At 48.3% G+C, this 22345-nt stretch overlaps 1 protein-coding gene across 15 annotated transcripts in view; it reads left to right on the top strand.

The window, feature by feature from the left end:
* Window positions 1-22345, top strand: part of MICAL2 (microtubule associated monooxygenase, calponin and LIM domain containing 2) — a 203808-nt gene that overhangs the window by 21234 nt on the left and 160229 nt on the right. For 14 of the 15 annotated variants that reach the window (XM_088791640.1, XM_074336000.2, XM_074336004.2 and 11 more), the window contains exon 2: window positions 5260-5330. The gene's annotated coding sequence lies outside the window, so the exon portion shown is untranslated. Of the gene's footprint in view, window positions 1-5259; window positions 5331-6183; window positions 6296-22345 lie in introns of those variants that run through there. The other variant, XM_074336002.2, reaches the window with a different exon arrangement.

A 22345-nucleotide genomic window follows, 5' to 3' on the forward strand; every position in this document is an offset into this window, starting at 1 on the left:
TCTGAGTCTGTTTCCTCATTTGAGCTTGAGGATATGATGCCTCCCTCACAGGGAAGTGGTAAGGATCCGCTGAAATAGTTCACACAGAGCACTTAGCACACAGTTCCTGGCTTGTATTAAATGGCTAACAGGTGGCAGCCTTAAATAGTCTTTGACATGTATTGTCTTATTTAATTCACACCCTAGCTGTATGAGGTAGACCTCATCCCCCAAGGGGAGCGAACGAGCCTCAGTGCCGAAAGGACTTGTGCAAGGTCCCAGGACAGTGTGGGCAGTGAGGCTGGAGGCAATGCTCTTCCTTCCAGTGCCTCTGCTGCCCACATGCAGACCCATCCCCATGTTTCTGGTATTCTTCACAGTCCTAGTGAGGACACGCCACAGATGCCCCGTGAATGATCTTTCCGGGCTGGTGTAAGGAGAACCAAGTTGCGGGGGTGTTAGGGGAGCAGGAAATGAGACCCCTTGAGCACTCCATCCCCTCTCAGATTGCAGGCTTGCCCCTGGATCCCTTGCAGTGTACTGCATACCACTCCCAATACCAGGCAGGGCAGGGCAGCGTGACTCCAACCTCACACCCAGCCAGGGAGCACGAAACCAAATCATGCCCTGAGGGGAAATCCACCAGTTCCTTTTCATTTATCTATTTATTTTTAAATAGCAGAGCATAAAGCTGTGAAAAGAAAAAGTAAGGGAAATACCTGTCTGGATAATCCCTCGTGACTGAGGCAGCCACCCCGTGAAGCTGGTTGCTGGGAAACAAAGAGAAAAGCCACTAGCTGGCAGGCAGGTTCCGGGCCGTGTGTGGCATTGTGTGTGTCCTGTGGGGGTTAGTGGGTCGCTTACTGAACTTCCCCAGACCCACAGGTACAGCCTCTGGCCTGCCAAGGGTGGCTGCTCTTGACATTACTGTGGTCAGGATGATTTTCACATCGTTTCAGATCATGGTTTCCAGTTTCTCTCCATCCAATGTTGGAAGCTGCCACTTCTTTCTCCAACGGAGTCTCCCCTTATCCCAGCTGCGATTTGTGTCTGTAGAGTCCTCACCCCACTGGCTATTTAGTTTACGCCTGTGCAGACCTTGGCGTGGGTTCGCAGGGCCTTTGGAAGAAGACGGCTGTGGGTGCTCATGCTTGGGTTCACCCCACAGCTAACGCTGCAGGAGATGGGGCGGCCATCAGTGTGGTTTGGGGCTTTGTTTTTGTTAGCAGGCCAGGGGTACATTTTTTTGTTTCTGTTTCTCTAAAACCCTTTAAAACACAACTGAAGGTGGAGCTTCTTTTCCTGGAGGGAATTGAGAGGGTGCTAGTAGAAGGCTTGGAGGTCCAGGAATAGACCGTCTTTGGGTGCCAGCCCTGAAGGTGGCTAGAGAAGGGAACAAAGCAAAGATAACATTGTTTAGCACAGTGCTATGTGTCAATCGTTGTGATTGTACCTTGCTCATGGCAAGGGCGGGGGCGCACATCTGAGGCTGGGTTCCCAGCCGGAACCTCGGAACCTCGGGACTGGGCTCTTCAGTTTTTTGGTTCCAACTCCTTCCTCTCCCAGGAAAGACATTGGTCCAGGGCTTGCAGTGGCCTCCTCTTCACTTCAGTTTGTAGAGACCCCTTGCTTCTCATGTTTGTTTTTCCCTGGCTAACTGGGTCTCCCTGAATGCACAGCTGGCTCTTCTTCCTCAGTGGGATTTAGTGATGATAACGCAGAGAATCATGGAATGCTGTTGTTGGGCAGAGCTCTTTTGGTGTCAAGTGACAGGAACTTAAGCAAAAATGGGATGCCTTGGAAGGTTCTAGGGGAGGCTCAGAAACTCTAAGAAGGAACTTCAAAATCCAGCCTCAGAAAGAGACGAGGTGACCTCAGCATCCCTGGACCAGCACCCTCTGTTCAGTGGTCCCTGGCTGCAGACAGCTCCCAGCTAACCCTGCACAGCCCTCACTTGACCCAAGAGAACCAAGCCCTGGGATTTTTCATTTTGGTACTTGGTCCAGATTGGAGCACGCACACACCATTTGCACCCATCAATGTGGCCAAGAAGGAAAGATACTCTGATGAACCTATCTTGAGTCCCATGCCCACCTTTTATCTGGGGAGTAGAACATGGGGTGGAATCTATTATCAGAACAAAGGTAGAAAGAAGCTAATAATATTAATAAGTAAAAATAACCTGACTTTTATTGCATGCTTACTTTGTGCCAGACATTATTCTAAGCTCTTTACCTACATAACTCATTTCATCTTCACAATCAACCCCATTTTATGTATCAGGAAGCTGAGGCACAGAGAAGTTAAGCAATTTGCCCAAGGTCACACAGCTAGCTCGTGGGGGATCTGGTGTTGAACCCAAGCAGAGGACTCCAGATGTGCTCCTCACCACCCACTCTGATGCAGACAATAACAACAGATGTCAGCTACAAGCAGTGACTCTGAACGACACACTGGGCTATGTCCTTTACAGCGTTATCTCATTTCATCTTCAAAACAGCCCCATGGAGTAAACACTAACATTATCCCTATTTTTAGATAAGAAACTGAGGCTCATGGAAATTATCTGGCTTGCCCAGGGTCACTTGACTCATTTAAAGTGACAGAACTGGGATAGGAAGCCAGGTTTGCTTGATTCCAGGGCCTGAGTTTAGGATCACTTTGAGCAGCCTCTGCATTCTGACACTTCTCTTGCTCTATCAGAAGCTCCTTTGGTGACTGGGACGAAGAGCAGACCTGGCTGAGCATCTGTGCCTTCATCCTCTGTCTGCTGGCTTGGGGTGTGGAGACCCCTGCTTGGTGCACGTAGCTGAGGGGCCGGATTTGTGGTTCTGAACTGGTCTTGATGTGTCTCACACCAAAGGTTCTTGAATAAGCCTTCAGTGCATAAGCTCTGGATTTCTTCATTCCCCCATTCATCACATATTGGTGGAGTGCCCAGTAGATGCCAGGCCCTGTTCCAACTGCTTGGTGTCCCTTGGTGAAGACCTCACTTCTATGGAGCTAGGCTTGGGGAACAGCAGAGAAGAAGGTCCCTTGAGTTCTTTTCATGTTCCTCAGGATCCATGAGGCCACTCAAGCTCACAGGAAACCTTTTCTGCACCACCCAACTCAGGCCCACAGGTGCCTGGACACCTCATGCTTCTTTGCTTGGAAGTGGCAAGATGGCAAATCCAAGAGGAGACTTGTTTCTCCATTCTGATTGATTACAAAGCAAACATTTTATCAGGGAGCCAGCACAGGCATGGAGTAGGCCAGCTCGACTCTTGAGTCCCAGGCTGCTGTGGTCATTGCTGATTGAGCCTCTAGGCAAGGTGGCACTTGGCTGCACCATGCCTCAGTTTCCCCCTCTGTGACATGACTGTACTACCTGCCTCATGGGGTTGCTGGGAGGATTATCTGAGATAGCTCACGCTAACCACCCATCGCAATGCCTACGCATGAATTAAACCCTCTCCTTCCTTTGAAGGATTGACTAGTTTTGAAGATATCTCTAAAAGCCAGGCCCATGGAAAGGGGCAGCTAGAAGGGATCTTTGGTGAGGAAATCACAAATTAGTTCAAGCTTCTCATTTTACAGATGAGGAAACTGAGACTCCTCTAAGGGAGGGATGGTACTGGGCCCTAGGACTTTCTGGTTTACTGGAGTTTTAAAGGGAGCTCAAAGTCTGTTTGGCTATTGGTCAGACAGAGGGTATGAGTTGGCCCTTGGAGTGGCTAGGTCACAGTGTACCCAGGCCTGTCGTCAGCCCTTGTAGACTGGCCAGAAACGCCAATATGCACCCACCATGCAGACAACTCAAGCAGAACCTCAGAGAGCCCCCATTTCCCTGCTGCTGGTCTCGGCAATCTCCTCGGGGGGCAACAATGTCCCCTGAGGTGGGGCTTCTGTTCCTGAGATCTAGGGAGTGTGTGGAGGTCCCTGGTTCTCAAACCTGGTTAGACTGACAGTAAATTCTGTGCCAGGATGTCCAGCGCCCCCTTCCACTGCGCCCAGAAGCTTCTCTTGAGAATCAGGGAGCAGAGAAGTGGAGGCCTCCAGCCTGTCTGACTCTTGGCTCCAGACTGCACAGGGCTGACAGAATGTAACCAAGGTGGGCCAGCCTGTTTGTCAGCTGCCGTGGGCTAGAGAGGTGTGGCTTGATAATGATGATGATGACAGAGCTGATGGCAGCTTCTGCCCAGGTGGCTGCCCTGAGAGCCTGCCAGGCAGCTCACGGGGTGTGCAGCTAGCACACCTCTCACCTCAGCAGGGGGGATGGACTATGAGCACCGGTCAGCCGGACCTGGGCTCCAATCCTGCCATGCCATGGGGCCTGGGCACATGCCTTCTGCTCTCCAAGCCTCTGTTCGTGTCTGTGAGGAGACATAGTATGTCTAGTCTCTAACAGTGCTCATTCCACGTACGGCCGGTGCTCAGGAAAGAGCTCCTTTCCCACGAATAGTCTGATAATTCTGAACAGTGTTTTAAAGGCAAGCCTTTGTGTGTGAGAAAGAACACTTGTGTGTTCATGTGGGCAAGTAGGCACACCGCCCTACTTAGCAAAAGTGTATGTATCCAAGGAGTATGGGTACTGCCTCTTGCAGGTCTCAAATTTCACATCTGTGCTCGTTTCGTCTTCTTGAGGCTACCTCTTAGAAATTTAGAATTGTGAAAGTAAATCCTTAGAAATGCCTTGTGACTCTGGGCTCCATTTCCCAAGCAGGCGGAGAGGCATTTTCTACAAAAGCAGTAAGATGTAACCAAATCATTTGGGTGGTCATCAGAAGCCAAAATAATAATTTGTTTAGGAAACTCAGCCATGATCAAGTAGCCCAGTTTTATAACTTCCTTGTTTATTTAGCATTTTGGACCTTTCCACCTTGGGAAATGTAACAGATTTTACATTGTTGACTTGTTATGGAGTTTTTACATCAGCTTGATTTATTTGTCCCATGTCCTAAGCTTAGAAATTCTGGCATTTTCTGTTTCTACTAAAGTGCCTAATAAAGCATTTTTTTCCAGATCCTTTTCACTTTCTCTGCAAGCCTTTGTATAGAGGTGTGATAAGCCCTTAGGGTGCCCAGACAGTGGCAGACAATAAAATTGGTTTGATCGTCTCACAATTCCTTTGTTCACATGCAAACCTTGGAGCACAGAGAGAAGTTTCCTCCTATTGGCTAACGTGTTATTAAGGGACAAAGTGTACAAGCATGTGGGCCTTCTTGGCTGAGAGAAGATATGAGGCTGTAATATAAGATAAAAGAGCTGACGTTCATTGTTGGGTTCTTGTTTTTAAAGGAACATGGCCATCTGTGCACGGCTCGTCCTGGAAGGAGGGGACTTCCGTCACTGCGATGCCTGAGAATCAAGTAAGTCACAGTGGATCTTCTATGCTATTGAGTCGCTCTTGGGGGACTGGCTTCAGGCTTTGGAAAGGGCAGGGGCATTTGCACTCTTTCTTCAAGCCCAAGTGACCGTGAGCCCATTTGGAGAAACAATGGCTAGTGAAAGCCCTGTCTTTACCTACAGCCTCCAAGGTGGCACAGCCCTCCTACATTGTCAGAAGAGGATGGCAGGCAGGGATAGAGACTGAGCCTGTTTGGGGACATGAAAACCTGTCTAACTCCGTGGTCTTTGGGTGGGTGGGATTTCTGTCCCCTCATCCTCTAAGGAAGACCAGCAGGCCAGCTGCCCTGACTCTGGTCCCGACTCTGATGATGTTTCAGTCTCCTGCTGGCCCCGATCTGTGCCAAGGCAAGAATCTGGCCAGGCAGCTTCTGTAGGGAGTGACTGCAGAGAGAGCACTGTAGACCATTTGTCCAAGATTTGAAAATGTGATTGCAGCATCTTCCTCTGCTTGGGTTTCATTCTGAGGAGAACAAACCAGTTGACATCTTTCTGTAGATTCAGCGGGTCCATGTAGCGGAGGGTCTACAAGGCTAAGGTATCGGCAGAGATCAGTAATGGCTTGTTTTTGCTCAGTCATCCTCGTGAACTATTGTAAGAGTCTTCCCACTGCTCGCTAGCCTCACGCTGTCCCTCTGCTCTGTTCTCCGCAATGCTGCCAGAGACCTTCCTCGAAGACCCGACAGTGGCTCTGCTCTTGGCCTTCCAGGCCAGCAGTCTGACCTCAGCCTCACATCCCAGAGCCTCCGCTTCTGCCTCCCCTCTCTGCCCTGGTGCCAGTTTCCCAACTCCTGGGACAGAGCTCCACATCCGGGACATGCCGTTCCCTCAAAGAAGCTTCCCTCACTTCCCCCGACAAAGTCAACGCCTCTTCTTCCTTGACGCTCCTGTAGCGGTTTGTTCAGACTTCAGACCCATCACTGGCTGAGTTAAGGTTTCTTCCCTTGTCTGTCTCACTCACCAGCTGTGGGAGCCTCGAGGGCAAGCACCTGTCCTCCAACCTTCCTGTCTGAGCCAGGCAGCGCCATCCTGGCGGCACAGTACAGCCATATGGCAGGGGGTCAGCAGCTGTTTGTTGATTCAAGAAGTTCAAACCCTGAGGTTTCTTCAGGGCTTACTGCTCATGAAGTTCTGTCTCAGTGTCTCGTGGGAGCCTTGCACCCTGGGAGGGGTAGTCACATCATTCTTATTTATTTTATAGACATAGAGGCTGAGGTCTAAGCAGTCAGCTACCTCGTCCCAGGCCTAATAAGGACCAGAACCCACATCTCCTGTGGCCCAGGCTAGTCTGGTTTCTGCAATACCAATTTTTATAATTAGAGAGAACCCAAGAGATAATTTAGAGCAAACCCCTCATTACCAGATAGGGAAACTGAGGCCTGCCCTGAAGATACTTTCTCAAGATTATATAACTAACTGGTGCCAAATGGAGAATTGAAACGCAGGCCCTGGACTTCCAGTCTAGTGTTCTTTCCACTCCTGCTCCCCCTTCCTCTGCCTCCATTCTGTATACAGCCATCAGAGAACATTTGCGGACCGTCATTCTGCATTGACAGGAAGGTAAAGAATTTAGTGAATACCTTGAGTGAGAGGGAATGTAGAAATGCATAAAACTGTCCCTGCCCTCTAGGAATTTTCCTGGTTCTGTGAGACCAGGGCAGGGCCTTGATGGAGGAAGGGAGAAAAGGAGAAGGGAAGGGGAGAGAGCCTCAGGGGTGACCCAGAGGCTGGAGCCTAGGGGCAACCCGGGGAGGGGTAGCAGGTGGGCACGTCTGGACATTTAGAGGCTGGCCTGCTGGGGTAATGAGTCCATTTTGACAGTTGTGACCAGCAGAATGAGAAGGGCTTGACTGGACCAAAGGGAAAGCTGCTCCAATAATTCTGATTCTTAGTGTCTGGGCAAAGAGGTCCTGCTTAGCCCGTCTGCAGTGGCCTGAAAATCCATCCTGTCTCCTGGAGAAACAGACTGTAGCGTGCATCCACAGAGGCAATGGACACTGAATGCCATCATGCTCTGAAATGTGTACAGAGAGGGAAGTGTGTGCATTTCTGGCTGGCTTCTCCCTCAAGTGATTTTTTGTTTTCTTGTTTCTGATTGACCACACTTTCAGTGGGTCTTTTCCCCCTCTTTGCATCTTGGGACTCTCCTGGTCATTCACTCATTGGAGGCTGGATGCAGGGCCAGGTAGGTGCTGGCTACTCATTCCGTTTGTACTCTACCCCTTTTTGCAACTTCCTGGGCATACAGACGGAGGGGCTGGGACCGATCGCAGTCTCCATCTTGAGACACTGACAAGTTGAAACATACAATTTGCCCAGATTACAGAGAATGTGATGTTTGCCTAATAGGCACCTTGGATTATTTTCCAAAACATGACCAGGTTATAAACTTCTCTAGGGCAGGGAAAGCGTACAGTGTTATATCATTATTGTTTACATCTTAGGTTTACATTGCAATTTACATTTATAAAGATCATTTCATCTTCATAATAAGGCAGGTGGATTTACGCCCATTTTGCAGATGAGAAATTTGACTTGGGCTGTAACCTGCCCAGGGTAATGTATCTGCCTATGGGCTGAGCTGGGACATAGTCCAGCCGCCTCTTTATAAATTCTGATCTTTCTACTATGCTCCAATCATATGTAAATCCCCTGAGGGCCTAGGACATAAGAGGAGCTCAATACATATTTGTTGAATGAGTGAACTTTGGCTATTGTATTCCCCTTTTTTTTTTTTTTTTTTTTGGCCACACTTAACCATAAATAGATCCTCTTTGGCAGCAAAGGAACACTACTCTGAGAAGTATTTGAATTTCTTGCCACGATAAGGAACTGGTGAGTTCTCTTCTCACCCAGCGTCACCTCCGGGAACTGGGTCATGCACACTAAATAATTAATTCCTTGAATCTTTTACTCAGAGCTTCCTGCTCCCGGTGCTGAGACGATCTGTCTAACATTGATCTTTGAAAGGCCCCTGACGGTGGCTGATCTTATTGCTTGTTGTCACAAACCTTCAGATGACCCATCTAACTGCCCACGAATGGATACTCTTGGCCTAATCAGGTCAGACATCCAGGGAATTAATTCCATCACCCATGCCACTCTTCCTCACCAGCCTCTTCCAGATGGAGGAAGACGGTCATTGTGGGTTATCTTAGATATTTAAGGTTTGTAGCAACAAGAAAGACACCTCTCCCATCTCACTGACATCTGAACTCCCCAAGAGTTTGTGGTGAGGGCTGAAGAAAGAACACATGGGCCGTGCCAGCTTGGGAAGGAACATATGGGGCAGGGGAGACAGTTATCAAAATACTTGCCGGGCCTGCTCTTTCCCTAAGTGACACTTGGGTCATGTTGCTTAGAGTCTGCAGGGGATCCAGCTGGCCTCATTAGAGCAACCTAATTAGATTCTTGAGGTCAACAGTGTAGAGTGGAAAAAAGAGCCGGCTTAGACCAAAGGCCCACGTTCTAGAGTTGGTTGCTCACAGTTTAGCTGCATGGCCTTGGGCCAGTCACAGAACTTTACCTGCCCTCAGATTTCTTATTAAGGAAATAGGGGGGCATAGAGAGTTGTGGCATCTTAAAGGAACCTCTTAGACTTCTCTGGTTCTCAGTACCCACTCTATCTCTCTTTACAATTAGCACTGTTTTCTCCTCCAGGTCACCTACTCCTCACATTGTCAGAGTATGGTTCTATAAACACTTTTCTTGTGGCCTTTGTAGCTTTGCCACCTCTCCCCTGCCCCACCCTGAGGTATGCCTGAGTGCAAATAAGAACTGCTTGTTGCTGCCCTAGTCTCCTGCCAAGCAGCATGGGGAAAAGTCTAATGTTCTGAAAGAGTGTTGGGGACCTACTGGGTGTAGGTTGAGATAGGAGGGGACTGGGGAAGATCCTTGAGTGGAAAGAAGCCAGCCCAGATGTTTAGGGGGGGTTGGTATCAATGTAAGAGTGTCCAAACCTGTACAGAAATACTATAAAAATGTATATGAATGAAGTAGAGTATACGTGTAGAAGCAAGATCTCAACAGACTGAGATAAATGCTTCCAAGAAATGACAGTTTGCAGCATCTTTTATGCATTTGGAATTAAGGAGAGAATGTAAGCAAGATGACACGCAGGTGGGAGAAAGCAAGGTGGGAGTTGGATTACAGGATAGTTAAAAGTTTGTGCTCTCTTGAAGGTGGTCATGCTTTAGAAGAAGGGGTCTGAGAAGAGGCATTGCCAAGGTGTGTTAAGCTGGATGCACAGGAACAATGCACAGGGCTTGCTTACGGCAAAGATCAGCCTTTCACTGACGAAGTCAGACACCTGGGGCATGACGACCCACCATGACCTGCCCTGTTAGGAATTTATGATCAGATCACCCTGTGAGGTTTCTTTCCCTAGCACCCCTTTTTCTTCCACATTGAGATAGCCGATCTCTTGATGCCCAAGGTACCGGGACTGGGTTGAGTTGCTTGATCAGAGGGTCATCGATAAGCTCTTAAGCATATGGCTCCGAGTTCATCTTTTACCTCCCTGGCCAGGCTTTATGCTCAGGGCGACCCGACACTCAGCAGCAATCAAGGTCCTCGTGTTGGTAAAAGGCTGCTCAGTTGGATATCTCAGACAGACAACCAGCACAGAAAGCGGAAACGACTGCGGATCTGTCTCTAAGATTTTTGATCTTAAAGCAGTAAAGCTAGAAAGAACTTACAAATCATCTAATTTAACTCTCCTATTTTACGGGTAAAGAAACTGAGATCCAGAGACATGACTTAACCAAACCCATGAAGCAAGTGGGTGGTGGAACTGAGATGGCAGTCAAGTCTCCTGATTCCCAACCGGGGAAATTATAAGCATTGCGTGAAGTGGCTCTTTCCCCAGCACCAAGCTGCCTCCTCACACGTGTTCAGCCACCACACTTTCCACACCTCTCTTTGACCCTGAGCTTGGTTGTCTTAGGTGTGAGCAGGGCCCCACTGCTCCCACCTCATTGTTTATTGAGGCCTAATAAAACGAGGGTGCAACGTCGTGGAGAGGCTGAGGCTTCCCATGTGCAGGCTGTTTGACTCGTACTTAGTGACTTAATGCTGTTGAGTCAGCATTATTCTGTTTTATGGTATGTCTTGGGGTGAAAGATTAATTCAAGGCAGGAAATGAAGGCTGTGATGGCACAGCCTCAGCAGTAATGGCCTTTTGTGGTTTGTTATTCAGATAAAAATCACCTTGGTTGCTAAGGAGCCCTTGTTTTGAGACTCTCAAGCTAAGGGCAAGGACTGAATGCAGGCTTCACATCCCTTGCTTCCATAGAGGGCTCTTTGGGTAGAGGCTGGCCATCCCATCACTGTGTCGATGACATGTGACCCGGACGGAAGCCATTTACTTTTTTTCTATAGGGCCCCCTTTGGCTCAGCATTTCCTACTGAGCTCAAGGAAATGTATCTTGAGCTCTTTCCATTGGGAAGGCACTGGGTTTACATATTTAATCTTGTTAGTTCCTCACAGCAGCACTCTGAAGGGTAGGCATGGCTATTTATTGTGTTGAGGAGAAAATTGAGGCAGGTTAAATAACCTGCCCACAAGATGCAAGGTGTCTGACTCCCAAAGCGTTTTCTCGTTTTATGTTTCACATGACCTCTCTGCACAGAGAAGGAAGGGCTGGGGCTCACTGGGCTGGGTGCTGATTGAGGCATGAAGCATTTATTGCGGGTCGTCTAAGTGCCAGGCCCTGGGCTTGGTCATGGGGATACAAAGGTGAATAAGATCTAGTCCCTTTATTCCCAGGAGCTTGTGGCCTGACCTGGCGGCAGGACAGATGTGGACAGAGTCACAGTCTCCGTTCTAAGTATTATTATAGGGAGACATGCCAAGTGCTCTGGAAACACTGAGAAGAGTGCATCATACGGGAATATTACACCATGCCGGTGCTGTGGGACTTGGATATTGAAGACTAAATAGGAGTTTGCTAAGCAGAGAAGGAGGTTTTCCAGTAAAAGGTACGGGGGTATGAAAGGCTTATTTAGGTATTTGGAAGTGAGGAGGAGTGACATGCTTGTGTCCTCTCTGAGGAGGGTAGGAGTGGAACATTCAGTTGAGAGATAAGTTGGGGTAAGAGGAGGGGGGTTTGGAACCCGACTGTCAAAGGCTTTGTAAAATGCTAATTATGTGAGAGTCCTTGAAAGACACATCAGTAGAGACCAGAAAAGATTCTCTAGCTAGAATTCTCCAGGCACCGGACGTACCTTTCCCTGTGGTAATGTGGGTGGGGCGCATTTTCAGACAGTTTGTGTTCATTTTCTATTTTTTGTGTCTCACGTACCCGTGGAAGTGTTTATTGATGGGGTGAAGGCATGGGGGTGGGATGGACCACACGCCAGTTCATATTTAAAATGTCTTAGATTCCTTTTGCCAAATAAGCTGATAGCAAACACCCTTGTGAGTTCATGTGCAGAGTGTGTCTCCAGGGAGGGTTTTGTGTTCCAGACAGGGCCACACAATAATTCTGTAGGAGCTGAGGGTGTGGGGTGAGAAGGCTACTTAAAAATAATGACCAATGAAAAAATATAGCTGTTTTTAAGGAGGATATTTGCAAGGCAGAACTATCCAGGAAGTAGATTATTTGCCGTGAGAATGAGCCAGAAGAATCCTTAAAAACATCAAGTCTTTTGAGTGGGGAGGGTAATGGTGAAGCGAGAGAGCCCTCTGGGAACGCTCGTCTGTCTCCTCTTTACTGAATCCCTTGCTAAGGTCTAACCTAGGAAATCAGTTTTGGAAACTGACCTTTGAGCCCGACTCGTCCTTTATGGAGAAGAAGGGAACAAAAACCCCAGAGTGATTTAAAGGCAAAGGTTTCTTGGTCTCATGTCACAGTCCATCTCTTGTAGCTGCTGGGTTTCATCGCTTTATTGAGAAAGAGAAAATCCTTTTGGGGATAGCTGCTGCCTATGTTAGTGAATGTGTGTTTCAGAACATAAGCCTGAACACCAAGAGCATCTTTGGTCCAGCATCTTTATTGAGCTGACACAAATTTACTACATAGGGCTAATGGGAGGCCTGTCTTCTTAACTGCCACAGAAAATTCACCAGCTCGGTCACACCTTCTACCGTCCTCTCCCCTGAGACTGCTGGCTGTTGGGCTTTGGATCAGGGAGGAGAATTTTGACCCACTGAATGGGGCAATGGTCAAGGCAGTCAGTGGTCCTGGAGTGCTTGTCCAAGCATCTCTGAGCGCACAGGAACACGGCCTTTGAGTGTCACCTGGAGAGCTGAGCCCCCTTCTCCTCAGACCTCTGCTGCCCTACAGGTCCACACTGTCCCCGGTGCCAGCCCCATGGCCATTACCAGCAGTCCAATGTTACAGGACTGTCAAACCCCAGGGCTGTATGTCTCATCCTGGAATGTGAAGTCCAACCTGTCAAGCCAACAATCTCCTCAGAAGCGAGTTCAGCAGTTGAGTGTATTTTAGGGACTGGTTCTCTTGTGTCTTATCAGAGAAGCCTTTCTGTATTTACTGTCCAGAATCTTAACCGGTGTCATAGTGCTTTGGGGAAAAGAGTTTCAGGAGACTTCACTTCCTCTGCACATTAAGGAAGTGGCCCAAACTGTCCTCTCTCACTTCTGCTCAGACCTCTGAACTGCCTCCAGATATCAACATATTTGACACGGCAGAGATCCCCTTGGGTGGGTCCTGGTGAAGGCAAGACATGCGTTCTCAGAGCTGTCTCACCCTGTCAGTCCCGAGTTGTATTTGATAACCGTTAAGCTGTGTTCATTTAGCACATTGCCTGGCACGTGGTAATCGGTATCTGGGGGATGAATATATGAACAAATAAATCACCAGCAAGTAAAGCCTCCTATTTTCCAGCAGAAGCACAACAGAAGTGAACAGGTCTCAGGCTGAGCTGCCTGTGTGCTGTCAGCTCGCAGGATCTGGTATGCACGCCAGGAAAGATGCCTCTGGTTCTTGGTGCAGAGGGAGTTACAGAGCTGTCATCTCCTAAGCTGGGGGCCTGGAGGGAGGGCCAGATGATCTTTGATCTACATCCAGAAATTCCCCTCCTCAAGACTATGAGTCCTGTTTGGAGGATTAAAGCAAATCCACAAACAAACAACAATACCATCAGCAAACCACTGGGAATGTGGGCCCAGAGGAAACAGGGTAGAGTCCGTTCTGCTGGCTCCCTCAGCTTGCCCCGCCCACTCCCCACGTGACTGAATGTCCCATGCTTAGACATGTCTCCCGAGAACCTCCAGATGGGTGTTCTTGCTTTGCTGTGCTGCTTCTTAGCTGCATTGGAGATTTTATATTGAAATCATAGATCCTGGCTTCCCAAGTATGTTGACACATCAGTAGGCTTTGAACAGCCCATGAAACTTTTCTGACTCAGGAAGGGTTTACCTGCCATGTAGGTGCACACACCTGCTCATAAAGGCTGAATGCAGTTTACAGGAGGCCCTTGTGTGGAGGCTGGGTTGAGGGGCGTGGCCGGCTGGACTGCTGGCTGGGTGGGTGGATGGCTGAATGGAAGGAATGGATAAGCATCTATCCTTTTCCTGCCTGGGGCACCCCCACACAGAGGCCGCAGGACTGCTGAGATCCAGAGAGGTATTATTTACATTGCTAATAACATTAATGACATATAAACAACAAAGCCTGTATAATTGCATATCAGGAAATTAATCCTGAAATTAAAGGCCTATAATTCAAAGGAAAATTTGGAAGTCTTTTAAGTAAACTCTAGAGGTGCTACAAGGTAAGCTGTTCCATCCCTCCCAAAACACATTTTTACTACTAAACAATCATTCATTCAACTAACTTATACTAACTACCTATTAGGAGCAGACACCCCACTGGCACTGAAATTATAAAGATAAAAATCAGTAGACAACTTGTTAATGGGTGAATTAGTCAAAAAGGGACATAGTACATAAAGTTGAATTGTTTGAATCTTAAATATAGATTGAATGCCAAGTGCTCACGCAGAACAGAGCTGAGTACTCCGGGAAAGAGAAAAGAAACACAAGACACCAGGCTTTTCCTTAAGAAGTTTGTATACTAGTTGTCCAGACAAGATTGGTGCATAAAAAATGGGTTGGGTTCAAAGCTAAATGAAGTGCCAAATAGTGTGGTCTATGCCCTGTGTGACCCCTGTGTTATAATTCTTTGTCTACTCATCAGACAGTAATTAATTTCCCAGAAGCAGCAAAGCACTTGCTCACCTGGTACCTACAGTGCCGCTCGAGGTCCTGCGCCCGGTGTAGGCCCTCAGTAATGGGAATGAATGGAAGCAAGTGTGGTTAGTGATTGCTAAACCTGGCCGGTCCCCAGACTTCCCTGGGGAGTCAAAAACGTTTTCCCCTTGGACCTCAGGCTGTAGAGATTCTGCTCGCAAGTGGGCCCAGGAAGCTGCCTTTTTGGACTCGTCTGGTGAGTCTGCCTTAGAGCCAGATTTGCTGACCTCTGGCATAGACTCCCGGAGTTAGAAGAACACATGGGGAAAAAAAGGTCAGTAAGGGATAGGGAAGCTTTGTGCTTGAAAACGGCAGCTCTTTCCTTAGGATCCAGCTCTGCTTTCACTGCTTCCGTGAGCTTCTCTTCATGCTGTCAGTCACGCCACCTCCCGTCTCTGTGCCCACACATCTTGGTACCCGCCTCAACTGCAGCTCTTACCAACATTTATTAGTTTGAATTTGATTCCTCGAATATGTTGTGATGCTCATACGGGAGACAGCACACAGTAGGTCTTCAATTAGTACTGTGTAGCCTGACTCTGCTTCAGAGGATGGGTAAGATTTGAGTGGGGTGGGAAGAGGAAGGCAGAGGCCGGATATGGAGGTCTGAAGGGGCAGCCCCAGGGGAGCCCTAATACCTTGAGGAATGGAACCTATCAAGGAAATGGGGGCTGCATGGTGAGGACTGATGAGCCCAGTAAGGGAGTCTAGACTTATACTGTGGGGTGTAGGGAGCCGTGAGGGGTTTGCGTGCAGGATGGAGGTAGTGCCCAAGAGATGGGAAGATGGGACGTGAAGACTAATTAGGAGGCTCCTGCAGTAGTTCTGGTTCTGGTGAGAAGCAAAGGCAGTCACAATTCAAGCCACCACATAGCCTGGGTTTTGTGCTCTTCTTGATTAGATTTTACCAACAAGCATGACTATTGAGTATCCACCATTGCCCATTGCCAGGGGCACAGGGGCCAGGCCCCGGGACATGCAACCTCTGGCATCAGAGCGCTCACTGTCTGGTGAGGCAGGCAGACCCACAAGTAGATAAAAGCGACAGTATGTATGAAACCATCATTGGACGCTCCACAGAGTACGTGTGGGAAAAGGAGGTGAGGGGAAGCCGAGGTGGGGCTTCAAAGACCAGTGCAGCCAAAAATACTGCCTAGCCAGGCGTCGTTGCACTTCATCGTCACGTAACCCAGGGGTCAGGACTATTATTATCCCCGTTTTATTGATGAAGAAACTGAGGTTCAAAGTGGTTAGACAACTCATCGGGGCTCACACACCGAGTAAGTAGCAGGTGAGGTTTGCAACCAGTCTGCTTGACTCCAGAGGCCAAACCAGGACTCCTGACACAGCCGCCTTTGACGTTTCTGTTCTAAAGCTGTCCGGCATTTTACCAAGTAAACAGAGTCTGGATGGGCATTGTAGGTAGAGGGCCCTGCCTAAGCAAAGGCACAGGGAGGGGGTGCGAAAGAGTTCAGTTTGTTAGGGAACAGCGGCTGGCTCAGTAAGTCTAGAGTAGGAGAGGTGGGGGAAGTGATGAGAGGACAGGCTGGAGAGCAGGCAAGGGGAGGAGAATCATGATGGGTTTTGTTTGCTTTACTAAGTTATTTGGACTTCACCCTGAAGACTGTCAGGGAACTGTTAAAGGATTTGAAACAGGAATCGAACCTGTGTGCATTTTTAATATAAAGTTCTCTCTGGCAGCAGTTTGAGGCGTAGGCTGGTGGATCGGAGAGAGGTGATCTGGAAGTAGAAAAGGCATTTACGAGGAGATTTTGAGAGTTTCAGGTAAGAGCACGACGGAAGGACAGGACAGGAGGCAGTAGATGGAGCGGTATGAGGACTTGGTGACTGGCTGGCTCTGGGAGATGAGGGAAAGGGGTTCAGAAAAGGTGACTTATAAGCAGATAGATGGTGCTGTCATTGAGGTTGGAGATGCAGGGGGGAAACAGGTGGGGGTGAAAGGTAAGTTGACTGCTTGTGACGTCCGCTAGAGAGTCAGGGGAAATGTGTAGCTGGCAGTTGACAGGAGGGCGTGGAATGCAACAGGGAGAGAGCTACATAGGAGGGATAGCTTGGTGGGTAGTCAAGGTATAGATGCTGGTTGAGCCACAGGGGTGTTTAGGTCCTTGACAGTTAGAAGAGGATGAAGATCAGAACCTTGGGACACAGCAAAAGTTCAGGGGCAGAGAGAGAGACAAGTTTGTAAAGACTGAAAATGGGCAGAGACTCTGAGTAAGATAAGGTCCCATAAGTGATGACTGGATTTAGCAACAGAGAACTGGGGTGACCTTGGACATAATGCCTGGGGTGGGTTATGTGTGTGTGTGGAAATGAGATGGTGGTGTAGGTGGTGCAGGGTAAGTGTAGGTGAGAAAATGGACACTGCCAGGCTAGACTCTTCCGTTGGGAACCTAGGCTGTGAAGGGAAGGAGGGAGAGTGCCATTTTATTTTCTCCAGTAAAAGCAAATATGGATCTAACTGTGGTTGAACTCGTGCACATTTTTGAAAATGGCTTCACATGGGTAAATTCACAAGCCAGAAAAAACCAAAAGACTTTTGTCAGGCAATGAGTTCCAACTCCCCCCCCCCACCCCCGTTTTTTGTTTTTTGTGTTTTTTTATTTGAAAAATGTGGTCGCTTGGCACAATTCTTCAAAATGGGGGCGGGGGGTGCTTTGAAAGGCAGATTCCATGAGACACACCTGGGCTGTGAGCTTCCCGAGTTCACGTGCTCTGCCGCTGTCCCAGCCTCCTGGGTGTGGCGCTGTGTGCAGAGTGAGCAGGCATCATCGCAAAATCCTTTTTAAGTTCACTTTGCCATGACTTCTAGGCCTCCTCCCCAGCATCCCTCTCTCTCTTCCAGACTAATCACTAGGGTTCAAGTCCCTGAGGCCTAATTTCGGCAAGTCGGGAGAGGTAGTGCCATCTCGATACAAAGGTTCACGTGGGGAGCGACGTGAAGGATGTGCTGGGCAAAGACTTGGTGGAAATAAGCTTTTAGCTGCCCCGTGTCAGCATAGGGTGGCTAAGGGGAGAATGAGCTGCCCTTGCCATCTGTGTAAAAATACACCAATTTCAGTCTCGCTTTGGGTTGGGATATTTCCTGGTGGTGGGAGTTGTCCCCAGGGCAGTGTGCCAGAAGGACAGTTAATGACACATCTGTGAACCTGCGCCATAAGAGGTGCCTTCATGTAATTCTCGCAGGGACTCTTGTTTATGACTGCTCAGGGAGTGCTCAGTGACTCAGAAGTCCACATTCTTTCCACCACACCACACTGGCTTCCAGGGACTCAGCTGAGAGCTCAGGGGGTTATGGAAACCCAGGAAATACACTAGCCTACCCGTTCTATTCTCCTGTCTTATTCCATTTCAAATAGGGAAGTGATGTGTGTTTTCAACATAGGGTATATGTAGGTATGTGAGGTGCTCCGGTAGAAGGCTGGGCAAGTTTCTTTCTGGGGGGGTCAGGCAACTTTTCAAGGATAGCGTGGTTCTAATGGAAGGGAAGATATGACAGAACTGGATGTTTGGGAAGTTGGCCCACAACAGGGATGGGTGACAGTGAGAGGGACGTTAATCCTGTGTGATCAGTCTTCTTATTGGGAGGGAGTATTTTCTGACAGGGACCAATTTGACATGCCCACCATGCTGTGGTTTTCCTCCTGTGTTAGTTAAGCTGATGTTTCCTGCCTAACAGATAAATCCTCAAGTCTCAGCGACTTCACATATTTTCTGTTTATTTCTCGCACAGGTAAAGTCCAAATGTTCATGGTCATGGAGGGCTTTCCTCCAGGTGGGCATCCGGGGGGTCTGGCTCCTTTCTTCTCCTGACTTTGCCGTCTCCGACGTGTGGTTTCAAGGCTGCTGTGCTCTGGCAGGAGTGGGAAGCGCGTAGAGGTTCGCCAGGGGAGGTTCTTATGGTTGGTCCTAGAAGCAGCACAGGTCACTTCCGCTCACATTCTATTACCTGGAACCTGGTCATGTGGGGTCACATAGCTGCCAGGAAGTGCTCAGGAGGAAGGAGCCACGCATCTGGTGGTCAGCTAGCCTATCTCTGCGATACCCACCAAGGCTTGAAAGTCACCTCTCAGCTGAACGTTACGGGCATGTTAGCCACTGTCCTCATCTGATATTGTATTGAGATCTCATCACTCCAGAACCTAGCATTTTGGAGTTTGATGAAAGAAAGGTAGGGGTGTACCATGAGTTAAAGGGTCTGCACCATAGACCATGTCCCTGATGTCGTGTTCACAGCAACACTTGAGTGCTTCCATCCACTTTGCCAGGGAGCACAAGGGGTGTGCTATTTTAGGATGTGGCCTCTGAACTCCGGCTATCAGGCTTCAAGTCACGAGTTCACCACTTCTGACATGTGGCCTTGAGCAAGTTGCTACCTTTGCTAAAAATGGGGATAATCATAGTATCTAGTAATGTCTTGGTTTGTTACAATGATTAACTTATTTAATACATGTAAAGCTCTTAACACATCGCTTGAGACTTCATAAATGTCAACAATGATTATAGTCCCCAGGATTGAACATTCATTCATTTGCTTATTTAGCACTTACTGTATAGAGACAGGACCTTGTGCTAGGAACTGGGAGTAAGAAAATAAAAAAATTGATTTCAACACAGAATAACTTACTATCATTGAGGTAAGTACAGGCTCCTATGGGAGGGAGCCAACCCATTTTGGGAAAGGGTTGTGGCTAAGGAGGTGGGAGTATTTAGAGAAGAGGACCTTGAAGGAAGAGTGAGGTGAATAGAGGTCATTAGTGAGGTGAAATTCGATCACATCCATGCACCCTGCTTAACAACAGTGAGGATGGTATGTAATGTTAGACTTACTGGATTTTTTTCAGTGGAGAAGTGTCTTTGCCTTACAACAGGATTCTCCTAATATCAGAAAGGATACATACCCAGTGTCCCTGAAATTGATGTTAGTCAATGAGAAATGTGCCACTCCCTGACTTTGAAGGGCAGAGGTCTCATCAATTACACAGCCACTGTTTGCACTCATTTGAACCTGATGACAAGTCCAACAGATCCGGGCTGATCTGACTTGTCCTTGGGGAGCTTTTAGGGAATCGGTCCACTGCAGGGAATCGGTCCCTGCTTTCAGGGAGCTGCATTCTACTGACAGCATACGCAGGGCCCATTGGAGCACAAGACTGTTCTCTCCAGGAAATGGAAGGTAGGCCCTGGGAGACAGGACCAGGGAGCTGGTCCTCAACCTTTCCTGGGGTGTTGAAGATTTCACAGATGCCAGGGTGGGGTGTGGTGGGGGGAGGAGGGAGGCATCAGTGAGGGGAGCCTGGGAATGGCAGAACAAGAGATAAAAATTTGCAACTTGGCAGAGCTGAGCTTTCATAGGCTTCCTGGGGTCAAATGAGATTTGGAAGGAAGAGTGAGACTTACCAAAAAAGAAGGCTAAAAATTATTTCATTTCTCCCTTGCCCCATCCCCTTCTAGGGGTAATCACCATTCTGCTTTCTGTCTCTGTGAATTTGCTTATGCTGGGTACCTTCCACCATTATTTTTAAGGAAGCTTGGCCTTCTGGAAATGGGAATTTACAGTTTTCCTAGGCACCCAATCTGTGGTAAAGATAATGCAGGGTACATGCAGAATAGACTCAGTTTTTGTTGGCAAAATGGATTCAGTGTGTGTGTGTTGAGATGTACGTTATTTTGTGACCTCTTGGCCCATAGCCAGGTATGCAGGTTTCTTTCTTGTGGGTTCACTGGCAATGGGTCCTGTGTGCACAGCTGAGATTGGGTCAAAGGCATCGGCTTCCCCATTTCCCAGCATAGCCCCCTGGAAAGGGGCCTGCGCACTGGACGTGAGGGCCTGTGACCCGGAGAGCAGAGCTGCCTTGGCACCTCGTCTCCGACCTGCTAGAATGGAAGCCAATTCATTAAGCAAACATGTCAGGGCTTCTTGCAGGATGGCCCTTTTCTGGAGAAAAATAGCACTGTTAGTGTGGTAGGGCCACACGGGACCTAGCACTTGTTAGACCTGAGGAAGATAAGATGCAGAAGCCCATCTCCGCTTGGCGAGACCCTCAGTCTAGTCAGGGAGAGAAGACCCCTGGACTTGGAATGTGTATACAGGAAGGGGTTATAAAAGTTGTGCATGCTCCTGGTAGAAAATTGGGAAATACAGAAAAGCATAATGCTAAAAAACAAAAATCATTTGAAATACCATCCCTCACACATAACCACTGCCACATTTGGCTTGTTTCAATTCCCCTATAGATATTACTTTATGGACTTGGAGTGTATTGAGACCCTGAAATTGTATCCCGCTCTTTTCGCTCTGCATTAGGGCATAAGCATTTCCCCATGGATCCAGTGTCTTTATAAATATTATGTTTAACGGAGTGCCTAATACTTGATTGTTTGGTTGCACCGTGATGCATGAAACCACGCCCTGTTGTTGACATTTGAAGATGCTCGGAGCCCAAAAGAACCTAGAGACGACAGACTGAACCCATGTAATTTACCCGGCAGCTGCAGAACGGGCCATGTGGTTTCTGTCTGCACGGTTCAGACTGATCTGTGGCTAAGAGTGTGGGTTTTTGAAGTAGAGGGAACCAGGCCCATTTCACAGCCTCCCCACTCACTACCTATGGGATACTGAGGAGGTTCTGACCTCTGTAAGTCTGTCTTTTCTTCTGTCCAACAAGGATGGGTAAATGAGATCACGGATGGAAAGGGGCTGGGCCGGGCCCCGGCACTGAGCAGCTGAGCAGTGCGGCTATCGGTGTCATCATGAGGGCAGTGAGAACGGCAAGCTCAGTCTCCCCATGCCCAGGCCAGAGTTCTGCCACCTCAAAGGCTTGGCTTCTTCTAGAAAATTCTTGAAGTGAGGTTTACTGATGCAAGAGGAAATATAGAGCACTAGCTAGAAATCCTTATGGTAAAATGTTTAAAGTGCGTGTGTGTGTACATGTATGTGTGTGTGTGCACACACATACACACTTATACATACATACACATGTGCACACAATATATATACATGCATGCATATATATGTGCATACACACAGATATATATACACATGCATGTGTATATATACATGCATATATACATGCATGTACATGCATACATGTATGCACATGCATAGCTATACACACATACATATATACATGTACATGCATGCATATATGTGTACACACACATACATAATAGGAACAGCATTTGGCAAACTTATATTTGCATTACAGAAAAGAGAGATGGGCAAGTACTAGAATGACTTTTTCCCCCCTAAGGCCTTTCTTATAGACTACAAATAGAGAGAGAGAGAGAGAGAGAGAGAGAGAGAGAGAGAGAGAGAGAGGGAGAGAGAGAGAAACCACCCCACCCTACAGACTTGTTGTGAGGACTCCTTAGGATAAGGCCGGTGAAAGAGCTCCTTCCTGGCGCTGTGACTGGTCAACGTGCAGGTCTCTGACTCATTGGGAAGTGGGGGTGGAGGGTCTGTTACTGTGAATGATTCCATGACAGAGGTGAGGAAGTGGAAATGTGTGAGGTCACTTTAAGCCAGACCAATGTAGTCAACTCTATTGAGAAAAAGTGAGGAGACGGCTGGGGCCAGAAGGGCAAGGGTCAAATGGCCTTGGGCCCTCAGCTGAGGATGGCATTGAAGGCCAGGGCGTGCAGTGGACCTGGAGCCTCTTTCCGGAGCTCCCCACCCCGGGGCAGTATAGATAGAGGGCAGCCTAGACAGAAGGCACTGTCTACCCCTTGCTGCAGACTGGGAAC

The sequence above is a fragment of the Rhinolophus sinicus genome, chromosome 14 (genome assembly GCF_057876585.1).
Source record: "Rhinolophus sinicus isolate RSI-liver-muscle chromosome 14, RSI-T2T, whole genome shotgun sequence".
Taxonomy (NCBI): Eukaryota; Metazoa; Chordata; class Mammalia; order Chiroptera; family Rhinolophidae; genus Rhinolophus; species Rhinolophus sinicus.